The sequence below is a fragment of the Andrographis paniculata genome, unplaced genomic scaffold, assembly GCF_009805555.1.
Source record: "Andrographis paniculata isolate CXL003 unplaced genomic scaffold, ASM980555v1 Contig71END, whole genome shotgun sequence".
Lineage (NCBI taxonomy): Eukaryota > Viridiplantae > Streptophyta > Magnoliopsida > Lamiales > Acanthaceae > Andrographis > Andrographis paniculata.
Window position 1 is genome coordinate 3,315,399 of NW_026137608.1, and position 12,807 is coordinate 3,328,205.

The 12,807-nt window shown below is 26.0% G+C and overlaps 1 pseudogene; it reads left to right on the forward strand.

Moving 5' to 3' along the window:
• The first annotated feature begins 1,603 nt into the window (after window positions 1–1,603).
• On the forward strand, window positions 1,604–2,860 carry LOC127265049 (O-fucosyltransferase 23-like; annotated as a pseudogene).
• The last annotated feature ends 9,947 nt before the right edge of the window (window positions 2,861–12,807 follow it).

Consider the following 12,807-nt stretch of genomic DNA (forward strand, 5'->3'; position numbering starts at 1 on the left):
ACTTTGCAAGACGCACGCACGCACGCATTATTTGCCCATCACTTGACCAAAAACTTTTTTGTTCTGACCTGACCTGATTTACTCTGTCAGACACAGTACGCATTTCTTTGTCTTCTTCTTTCTTTCTTTTTTCTTTTTCTTTTTTTTTTTTTTTTTTGGGTGAAGAGGTAACATAATAATAATAATAATAATAATAATAGTCCGTGACTGCTATTGCCTTTTTCTCATAATTTGTCCAATTTGTCTTCTCTTCTTTTTTTGATTTTAAAATTGAGTTCTATTGAACAATTAACGGTATTCATTCACTCGTTCAAATTTATATTTATATTTTCCTTTTTATTGTCATCATCAATAATGCAATATATATATTTTTTTTAATAAAATAATATTTCTTCCGTTCCACCGTAATTGATAATATTTTTATTACTTTATTTTCGTTTGTTTAGTGACAATTGATGTCTTTTTATTTTAGATAAAAATTATTAAAAATCAAAATATACTTAACAAATATAAATAGCTTAATTAACTCTATAATGTATCATACATTATGTAGTTATCACTCAAAATTTATTTGTTTCTATCTCTTTATTAAAAAATAAATATTTTTATCTATATTTAAAATTTTACATGGTTTATAAAATTAATTTTTGTTAATTATAAATAAATAAAAATATTATTTTATATTTACTTGTATTATAAAAAAATTTATTTGACAAATAACATGTCTTGGTTCCAACTACGTTGATACGAAAAGAGTATTACTTTTTTATTTTTTTATTATAATAAAAATTAATATCTTTTGTAATATACTTTTATTAAAATTCATACCGAACCAAATATATAATTTCTTTTATAATGAAAGAGTATATTTTTATATAATGATTATGTAATAAAAATTAAAATATATATATATTATAAAACACACTTGAACATTATTAGTATTTTTTTTAATAAAAAAATATTTCATCCGTCCAACATTCCGTCTAATTTGCAGTAGATACAAGATGTAAAATATAATTAATATGTAATTTAAAAAATATATTAGTAAAAATAATTTTTTTATAATAAAATTAATTATAGATTAAAATTAAAATAAGTAAATAATATAATTAAAATTTAAAAAAATTATATTATTTACGGTTTACGGTTGTTTGAGCATTTGCGTCAACCTTCCTCACACACTGACACATTTCTTTGGATTGCATGCATCAGCGCTGGTTCTTGTGTGCAAGAAGATGATAGGGTTGGTGTTGTAGATTTGTTCAGCTACAACGGTAGGAGGATGAACGAGAGTGGAAATCTGTGAGTTGTAGGTACCCTACCGGCTGCCAGTCTATTGTTTTGGATCTTGAATTGCAGACATCTGTGTGATTTGGATCTATGAGTGTTTATCAGTTCGTTTCTTCTGCTGATTTTCAATCTATATTAGTTTTGAATAGATTTAATTCGTGAGAATGAAGATATTGGGCATAAGGTTGAATTGGATTGGATTGGATTGTTCAGATTGTTAATGATCTGATTTCGTAATCGCATTGTAGAATCTCAAATGGACTCGAGGAATTCTGTTCATTCGAGATTCTTTGGACGATATTGGGATTCTCTGGCATGCAAATGTGTTATCTTTGTTGTCATTGTTATGGCTTTTAGAGCATTTTGCCTTCCTAGTTATTCTGGACATACCAAATTCTTTACTTTCATCAATAAACCTTCTGTTTCTTAAACAAAGCAGCTTCATGGTGAAAATGTCAAGTTTTTGGAGGTTCCTCAAATTGTGTGGGGATTGAATAATCAAAAGATTGCGTTTGCAAGAGCTTGTTTAACTGCAAGAATGCTAAACCGAACTCTTTTGATGCCTAATTTGAGTGCTTCCCTTTTCTACAAAGAGGTAGATCTGCTGAAGCCCATTTCATTTGATAAGGTATTCCAGCTTGATAAGTTTAATTCGCTTTGTAATGGATTTGTCCGATTGGGTCGTTACGAGGAAGTTTCGAATGGAACTGACATCATGGAGCTGCAAAAGGGAAGCGGGCGAAGATGGACTATTGAAAAGGATTTGGATCAGTTGAGAATGTTGAGCAAACATCCATCGGATCGATACGAAATCATTAGAATAGTAGGAAAGAATCCTTTTCTGTGGCATGATCACTGGCCGGTTAAAGATTACGCTTGGTCTTGGTGGAAGAAATATCCCGGGAAGCTGATAAAGTTGTTGCTCGGATTAAAGAAATTGGATTGTAAGAAAGACGAAAAGCGCAATCATCACAAAATGGAATCAATATATCCTTCCAACAAGAGCCATATGTAGCAGTGCACATGAGAATCGAGAAGGACTGGATGATTCACTGCAAGAAACTGGAGCAGAGATTAAGCATAAATCGAATTTGTAGCAGCAAGGAACAGATCATGCAAAGAGTGGGAAACATCGTTCGCCAAAAAGCCAGAATTCCAATTGTTGCTTACCTTGCAGTTGCTGATGATCTTCTCGAAGATAATTCTCTAGTCACAGGTTGGAAGGAAGAATCATTGCTTCCATATGCAAAAGAAAAAGCTCGGGGTGTTCCATGTATATAACAAACACCCGTATTTGATTCAATCAGCTATTGATTATGAAGTGTGCTTGAGAGCTGATGTGTTTCTTGGCAACAGCTTTTCAACTTTCTCGAGCCTCATCGTTCTTGATAGGACTCAAAAAATGATAGCCATGGGCGTCACAGAACTTTGTGGCCAGGACATTCGATGGCCTTCGTATGCCTACAATATAGGCGACGAATCCAACGGTCCGCATCCATGGTCGACAAATATGTCCGATTTGAGCCTCCAAGCAATTAGTTATGGCACGGGTAGTATTTCTTGCAGTTAGTTTGGTACATTTTTGACATTATAGTCTCAGTACTATTGCACAAAATATTTCTTCATAGTTGAGGTAATGAGGGTATTCAAATTTTTAGTGTCTATGGAGCTGCTTTAAAGAAATTCTGGTTTTTGAACAGTGTGAATGGAAATTCTCCTAAGTTATTTTGGCATATGAACTAACGGTGTCTTAATTTCTGACTTTCTAAAAGACAAAAGACATATTTGAGGAAAGATCAAAATATGGAAACTCACTCTTTCAATTACGGTGCAAAGGAAAATTAGTGTGAAATATTTTATTCCAGGCATGTGAGTGATTTACTCAACCGGATAGGGTTGAAGATTGGTAACGTGTGATTTAGAGATCATACTTTAGAGAGAAAAATATTGAGTGAATCTATCATCCACCTATCCATATCGATTCCCTTTAGTTTTGAATGAGTTTTTGACAGAAAAATTCGCCGGAAAGGTCGAAGGTGTTCGGAATTAATAGAGTTCCAACCGGAGGGAATGATCAAGCTCTGGAATTCTCTGCTGTGTGGTCGTTGTTAGTACGAGGTTGTAGCAACAAGAACCTTATGAGGTATTTTCATGTGTTAGCCATGACTAGCATTAGAGTTAAATGAATTGTGGTTGTTTGTGTCCTTAATCAGCACTGGTTAGTGGAATTCCTCCTAGGAATTGGTATCCCCGGATGTAGATTGGTTGATAATCGAACCGGGTCAACAAACACCTTGTCTTATTGTTGTTTTATGTTCTGCATTGTTTTTCGTTGTTGAAACGTAATTATAACTGTGAACCGCCCACGCTTCGAGAGTTGGCCCTTTAAAGTGTTCGAACGTGTTTTGTTCGATAAATCACTTCCCCAACAAACAGGATTGAACTTAGGGGTCAATTATAAAAGTTAAATATGAACATGATATGTGTTTTCTAGGTTACATTTTTGTGCATTTTAATTTGTAGGTGTTTCTCAGATGATAAGAGAAATTGGAATTGCGAAATATGTTAGATACTGTTGAAATTTTAACTGCGGGATTAAAAATAAAAATTTATTATTTTGGTATGAAACTAACTTTGATAATTAATTTTAAATATGACCAAAAATGGAAAAAATAGATTTGATTGAGACTAATATTGATTTTTGCTCTAAAATTTAATTTATTCAAATAAATTTATTTACTTTTTTTACTCACAGTTTCGAATAATTTATTTTTAATTATGTTTAATTAGAAATAAAAAAATAATTATGATTAAAAAATTTGAAAACTCGATTTAGGCCTGAGATGAAAATTCGGATTTATACTAGACCGAGCTGAATTTTTTTTTAAATAAAAATAATTGAAATTTTAATATTTTAAAAATATATTTCATAATTAATAAATTCTAAGAAGTGTGTTTGGTTTGAGATTTATAATTTGAATTTTCATTTTAAATAATAAAATTTTTTATTTTGAATAGTTTTTTTTATGTAATATAAATATGTATAATTGATAAGATGTTTTGAATATAAAATTAATTTTGAATATGATATAAAAAAATAATAATAATAAGAGTTTGATTTGATAAATTTTGAAAAAAAAAACCCAGTGAATAAAATCCAAGGATATATTTAAACAATTGTTTGATGTTATATAAATGGTTATTGATGTCATATTTTGAATATAAAATAAATTGTAATACAATATAAAAATTAAAAATAAAAGATAAAGAGTTTGATTTGATATTTATTTGGAGGAAATAAACTTACAGTGAGTTTCTTGGGATTCGGATTTTGTGTTTTTAGTATTGATAGTAAATTTTTTTATTTGAATAATTATTTGATGTTATATGAATGCGTATTAATATGATATTTTAATATGAAATTAATTTTTAATATAATATTAAAAAAAACGGAGTTTGATTTGAAATTTTTGAAAAAAAAAATTCTATGAATAAACTTTAACTTTTGAATGAGAGTTTAAATTTTGAATATTAAATTATTTAATTAAAATAATTACTTATCTATTATATTTATATAGCACTGCAATTTATCCCTAAAGTAAAACAACACTAATGCAAAATTGGTACTATAAACAAAAAAAATTGTGTTAATTTTATAAACACAACATTTTCTATAAATTACATTTAATTTAAATGTAATGCGGATTCTATTATCAATATGATTCTTTTGATTCTCTTTTTGAGTCGATTTATTTTCTAATTTGGATTTGGTGACTCCTTTGATCCAAAGGAATTTGGTCTTCCGTTTGGCTTTTCCAAGACTTTGGATAATTTTGATCTCCGTGCGGACAAATTTAATCGTTGAAAATTTGGACTTGAAAACCTCTTTTGATGGATTTGAGGTCTTGATCTTTGTGGAAGTGGATCTGGTACTCCAGTTTTGCTTTGTCGGACTTTAGAGGGTTTTGGTCTCCGTGTGATCTATTTTGATTTTCAACTTTGACTTTGGATGAATTTGGAGCTTTGATCGTTGACGAGGTGAATTTGATGCTCCATAACGCTTTTTTGCGGTGTGTTACTTTGACTTTTGGATCAAAGATGGCCGAATTTTATGATTTGGCGAAGAACGCGACGAATGTCTTAAAGCTTTAAGATGAACTTTGGAGGTTTTTCTTTGGCTTTGACATATTTTTCAACGGCTTTTTGAGCTTTGATTTTTCTCTTAGCTTGAGCATACGACAAAGAACGATAACTTCATCGATCTTTTAACTAATATTTTATCATTTGTCCAAATTAGTGACTTTTCGACAAAGAATACTTCGAAGGACACGAAGAACAGTTCATAGAGTCTAGAGAGACTTACCCATACTGGAGTCTTCAAATGAACTTCGGTGTGCCAAATGAATTGGCCAAGACTCCTATTTATAGGGGAGGGGTGGTCTCGGCTTCCTTTTCGAATGATGCAACGTGGCACGTTATGATTGACTAACGAGAAGATTTTATAATCCTTCATTTTTCATCGGATGTCATTTTTTATTCTTGAAGGATTTGATTGTGTGTCTTCATTTCTCGTCAAGAACTTTATATCATTTCCTTTTTCGAAATATATTAATTTAAATACTTCATTTATTAACGAGATTAATTTATTTTGCTGCCTAATTTATTATAACTCTATTTATATACATAATATTTGTACAATATTTTCCATTTTAAGCAAATTTTACATTAATTGTTGATATTTATTGTACAAATATTAACATATGTGCATAATTAAATATCACATATTTAATTTATTGAAATTTTATTTTCTTCCAAAATACATGATATTTAATTGACTTTATATATATTTTTTTAATATCTAAAAAATTCTCCATCAAGACTTGTTTAAGCTAACGCAAAACGTTTAAAACTTGAATGAGTCTCGAAATATCAAGTTAATATGTTTCTTAACTGAATGTTTTTTTATGGCCATCATTTTTTTTGTATTTTTTTAGCCAATTTTTTTTTACAGTTTTTTTATGGACAAGGTTTTTTTTTTTTTTTGGTTCAAACAATTTCTCTTTTTTTATGCCAAATTTTTTTAGGGTTGGTTTCTTTTTTTTTTTCTTTTTTCAATTTATTTTTTAAGATTTTTTTATATAATTGACTGAATTCGGAGTTATATTCTAAATTCTTTACATATTCAGTGAATGAATCAAATCATAACGTAGTTTAAAATAAATTAAATCTATTTTTTTATTAAACAGTTTATTCTCGTATTTAAGGAGTCTTTTAGAAAGTTTATGCTCGTTTTTAGGAGACTATAGATAGTTTATCCTCGTTTTTAGGAGATTGTAGAAAATTTATCCTCGTTTTCAGGAGATTGTAGAAAGTTTATCTTCATTTCTAGGAGTGTTGATTTGATTTTTTTATCCAAATTAAAGTTCATCTTCAGTCATCAATTTGTAGACTTTTATGTCGATGTATGACCCATCTTGGAAATTTATTTTTTTTCAGAACATAAGTTGATCAAGATTGTGTTTTTACTTCTTCTTTTTCTTCTTTTCGTGAATGTTTAGAATCGACATGCTTGAAAACATTCCAGGATTTGTTGCATTTGCAGTTTTTGTGAAGAACTTTTAATTTTTCAAACTTTCAATAGACGCCATCTTTGGTGGTCAATTATTTTTAGGAAAAAATTCCTTACTGTAAGGATTTGTTTTGCATTTTTCGGCAGATTTATCTTCTTTTTTTTTTCTCTTTGATGTTTGAGTCCCATGAATTGTGAGTTGATGAGACTTTTCACTTGAGTAAAAAATTTCTATATCTGTTGTAAGACATCCAAATGTGATTGAAGTGACGTTGGTTGTAGTATTCTCATCTTCTATGGTGATTTTCCCTTCGTTGACTACTTTCATGATTTTTTCTTTGAAAATGAAGCAATCATTGATGGGATAGCCCAGTAGGCGATGATACTTGCAGTATTTTGGATCATCAATTCTTGTAGCTTTCTCTAGTCTTTTAGATTTTGGAAGTTCAATAAGGTTGGTTTCAATGAAATCATAAAAAATTCTTGAGATAACAGAATCCATGAAATGATAAGTTCTCAATTGCTTTTCTTTAAGTGTTAGCTTTAGTGGCCGAACCTTTTAAGTTTCTTGTTATTTTGACATTATTCTCTTGTTTTTATTTTGAACTTTGATTAAACTTTTTTTTTATCGCCATAACGATCATTTGTTTTTTGCTTTGAGTGTTGAGTGTATGATTGCCCTACTATTTGAAGTGTTACATTTTTCGCCGTTTGAGGAATCTTGGGTAGGCGGTTCATATATTCTACTAGACATCATGAGCGCGAGTGTTGAGTTCTTCAAAAGTATGGGTCAGATCCCTTGTAGAATGTATTTCAAGTCCCACTGCATTCCTCAAAAACACATTTTTATGTCAGAGGCCTCAGAAAGACAATCTTTACAGTTGAGGCTTAGACTTCTCAAGAGGTTGATATAGTCAATTACCAATTCATCTTTCCATTGACGATTGTTTGTGAGTTTGATCATGTTGACGGTTTTTTTCTTTTTTGTGTTGTAGAACCGGTTCAAGAATTCGTAATCTAGTTGCTCTCAACTGTTGATGGAATCAACCTCTAAGTCGATGTACCAGTCGAAGACGTTTTCCTTTAGTGACCGTACAAATTGTTTGACTATGAGATCTCCATATGTTCCAACATCGCTGCATGTCTCGAAAAAGTGCGCTATATGTTACTTTGGGTTGTCTTTGCCATCAAATTGTTGAAAATTTGGTGGTTGATAGTCCGTTGGAATTTTAAGCGCGTTAATCCTTGTAATGTAAAAGTTAGCGTAAGTGTGCGTCGGTCTTGAACTCCCTTTCAAATTCACTTTTGAGTGCCCTTTTGATGTATTTTTCAAGATAAGATATATGAATAAAAAGAGTTGGATGATCTTTGAAATGGATTTGGTTCCGCCGCAATTTCTTTACCATGATGTTGATCCGCAAATATTTCTGCTTCATTTTGGGCCGCCGCGGAAGATGCTTGTTTTTCTATGGTATAGCCGGCTTCTTCAGGCTTGTCTAACTTTGTGAGAAATTTTGGGGGTTTGAATTTTGGATTGGGATTTGAATAGTAAAAATATTGAATTTGAATAGTTGTATGATGTGATATAAATAGGTGTTGATGTGATGTTTTGAATGTAAAATTGATTTTTATTATAATATAAAAAATGAAAAATAGGTGTTTAATTTGATGTTTTTGGGGAGAAAAAATTAGATGAATAGTTAAATTTAAATCCAATCCTCCAAACAAACACACCCTATTTTACCATCACATTATTATATTTACATCACAAAACAAATGCAAAATTATTTTCACTATTTTTAACCACTTAATATAATTAAAATAATGTAATTTTTTAAATTACGCGCCAAAAATAAATATATATTGTTTAGTTGGATGGATTGAGTATATTCTTATTGAGAACAACTTTAGCATCCCGCAAAAGTAAATAATTTAAAACTCTTTTATCACATTTATTACTACAAACAACCAAATTTAAATTATACTTTTACCTTCCTTATTTACTTTTAGTCAGTAATACCAATATAATAGTTTTATTTATCATTTGATTTATTTTAAAATAATAATTTTATTTTCATAAATATCTATATCACCATAAAATTATTTTTACTTTTTCATTACTATTACATAAATTCCTTTTTTTTTTTATACTAATACATACATTCATAGCAGTAAGAAAAAAAATATTTTACTCATCTTTTTTACTATTACCAATATAATAATATTATTTTTTAAATATAGTATCAACATAAATAGGATTATAGTTCAAACAAGGATGGACTAATATTTATAGAGGGAAATATTTTGTGGAATATTTTTATAGTTGTGTCTTGTTTTTATTATATTAATTGTGTTTAGACTAAGAAATCTATAATTTCTAATAATGTAAAGGGTTTTGCCACCTGGCGAAATTTGATTGGCAAAACTCGATTATTATTATTATTATTATTTTAATTTTAGTTGCGGGACCACGAATAATAATAAATAATAAATAACGCTTGATTTTTCAATTTTATTTTAATTCAGCTGCTTTATTTTTTCAATTTTTATTGTGGGCCTATATTTAATGTAATTATTATTATAAATTATGGTACCGTTGAAATTATCAATTAAATTGACTTTAATAAGAATTAAATTATAATTATATTTTATTAGTTGATGAAACTGTATGACATAATTTTGAGATTTTTATTTTTTAAGTACAAAGAATAAAATATTTTGTAAAAGTTAGGGTATTTGAGAGAATAAAAAAAAAATGAATTATTTCTATGTGACATATAAAAGAAAAAAAAAAATTTTTAAGTGAGATAAAAAATAAATAAATACAAATTTAGATGACTTTATCAAATTAATTAAATTGATTTATATTTATTAAATATATACATAATGTGTAATCTTATATGTTATAAAATTAATTGTGTTGATTTTTATATATTTATTAATTATATTTTTAATTAGAATATTTAACAAATATAGAAAAATTTCAAATAAAATAGAAGATATTATAATAAAAAATACTCACTCCGGCTCAAATCAGATGGCTCATTTGATTTGGGACACGGTATTTAAGATAAATGAATTTAATTAGTTAATAATATTTAGTTATGATACTACTTTAATATATTTTTATATAAGTAATATTATTGTTAGTTTGAATATATATGATTAAAATAAATATAGAATACGTGTTTAAATATTTTAAATATTATATCTTAATAAAATATATACAATATTGATTCATTTTATAGATATTAAAATTTTAAATAATAAAAATAAACAAAAAAATATATTTATTTGTTTATAATTAAGATAAAATTAATTTTATAAAAAAGTAAAAGTTTTAAATGTAGATAAAAATATTTGTTTGTGGGGGAGAGAAATAGAAAAAGAAATATATGTATTATTTTATATGTTATTAAATTAATTAAATTAATTTATATTTGTTAAGTATAAATATATTTAATAAATTTTACTAAAAATAAAAACGTATCAATTCAAGTAAGACGAGACAAAAAAAGAAAAATAAAACCGTTGAAATAGAAAGGAGGATATCATTTGTTTTGGAGTATAATCTAATACTAATATAACATAATAATAATAATAATAAATTATGGATGTGGATCCATACTAACTAATAATTATTACTAGCTCCTCTTCTAAGGGTTATATTTATCTTTTGTGTTATTGTACTTAACATTTAAAATATTTTTATATTTATATAATTTTTTGGTACACATGTCCTTCAATTAGTAATATAAAACACTAAGCAAAGTATTTTTTTTCAATTTTTTCTTAATTTCTACATTTTGATATAATAATTAATATTCCAATATCAACACAAAAAAGTAAATAAGACCATTCGAGCTGGACAGAGGTAGTATTATATATGCTATATATTTGAAAGTATGACTCGAAATTGACTTTAACCATTACTATAATATAATTTATTTATCTCGAAATTGTGAAAAATATCTCTTTGCTTTTTTTAGTGTATTAAATAATAATTATATTTTATTGGTAAGTGAAGTGTATAAGATGATTTTAGTATTTTTTTCTCCTTATAAGTACAAATGATAAAAATATTTTTATAAAAGTTAGGGGTATTGACATTTGTATATTAATTATTTTTACTATAATACAAGAATATATCATTTTGAGTCGGATGAAAGAAAATAGTAGAAAATAATACGTTGAGTTGGAATGAAGAGAGTAAGAATAAAAATATTTTTAAATGACGCAAAAAATATATTTTTAAATAAATGACAAAAAAGAAAAGCGAATATAAATTTATATGACAGATGAAGTATATATTCTCAAACAATTAAATTGATTTATATTTGTTATATATATAATGTATAATTTTATATATTATGAATTTAATTAAATTAATTATTATTTTTAATTATGTTTAGAATTAGTAATTTTATCAAATAAAAAATGGAATGCATAATGAAAATATATCTATAAAATAATAATAATAATAATAATAAATTTTGGATGTGAGGCCACACTTAATAACAACTATTTCCTCCATCCTAGGTAATTTGTCATATTTAGCTTAACACAGAGTTTTATGTACTGTGTAATTAATAAATACTTAAAAATATATTAGTGAAAATAATTATAAAATTTAATAAAAATAATTATATATTAAGATTAACGTGAATAAATAATTTAATTAAAATAAAAAACTATAAATTATGAACTTTAAAATGTGATTAAAATATATAATTATATTTGTAAAAAAGAAAAAAAAACATTTATGGGAAAAATTATGACCAAAATTGACTTTAATAATTGTTATAATATAGTTTATTTATCTCGAAATATTGAAAAATATCATTTTTTTAGTGGATTAAATAATAATTACTCCATATTTTATTATTTAGTGAAAAATGAATATTAAATTATTGATAAGAATAATAGAATAAATAGAAAAATATTAAAAATTGATTAAATAATTGATAAAACATAATCAAATAAATAGAAATAGCAATGACAAATATATTATTCACTTTCTTTTTTTGAATAAATATATTTTTATTAGGTATGAAGAATTTTGTTGATAATGGAAAACTCTTGTTCATTAAACTGTAAGTAAATAAAAATAATATTTTATATTGAATTATTAAGTTTTAATGAGGAAATAAAATATACATTTTATATATTATTTTAATAAGTATACATTGTATTTCGAATAATATTTATAGCGATTGTAATACAAAAATATTAAATGAACAAACTCAAGTTATTTATTATAAATGAATTACATATAAATTTTTATAATGAATAAAAATGATAATAGCATAAATTTGATTGACTAATTAAATACTATTTAATAACAACCCCTGTATAGTTCCGGATAAGACTAATTTATTTAATTTAATGTTATCTAATAACTGTATTGATTTACAATGGAGAACAATTATTTTTTTTTAAATTATTTTTAAAACAAAAATATTCAAAATAAACAATAAATAAAATTATTTAAATTTTATTTTAATAGTATTTCACGAAATAAAAAAAAAAAAATTAAATAATAAAATATTACAAAGATTACAAAGATTATATTGGATGTATTTGTTTGAGTGTTTGAATTTTGAGTTTAGATTTGAATAGTAAATATTTTTAATTGAAATAGTTGCATGATATAAATAGATGTTGATATCATATTTTGAATGTATGATTTTTAATATAATATATTTTCTTCGTCCCTTAACAATCAATCTATTTTTCTATTTTGTCCTATTTCACAAGAAAGTATCAATTTTTTTTTAACTGTATTTTCTACTAACATTAAAAATATCCTTACAAGGTATAATATATTACACAATTGTCATTAACTTTATATCATACAATACTAATAAAGTTATTTTAGTTTTCTTTACTTTATTCATACTATACTCCAATATAATATTAATATTTCTAAAATTATGTGCAAAAAGCAA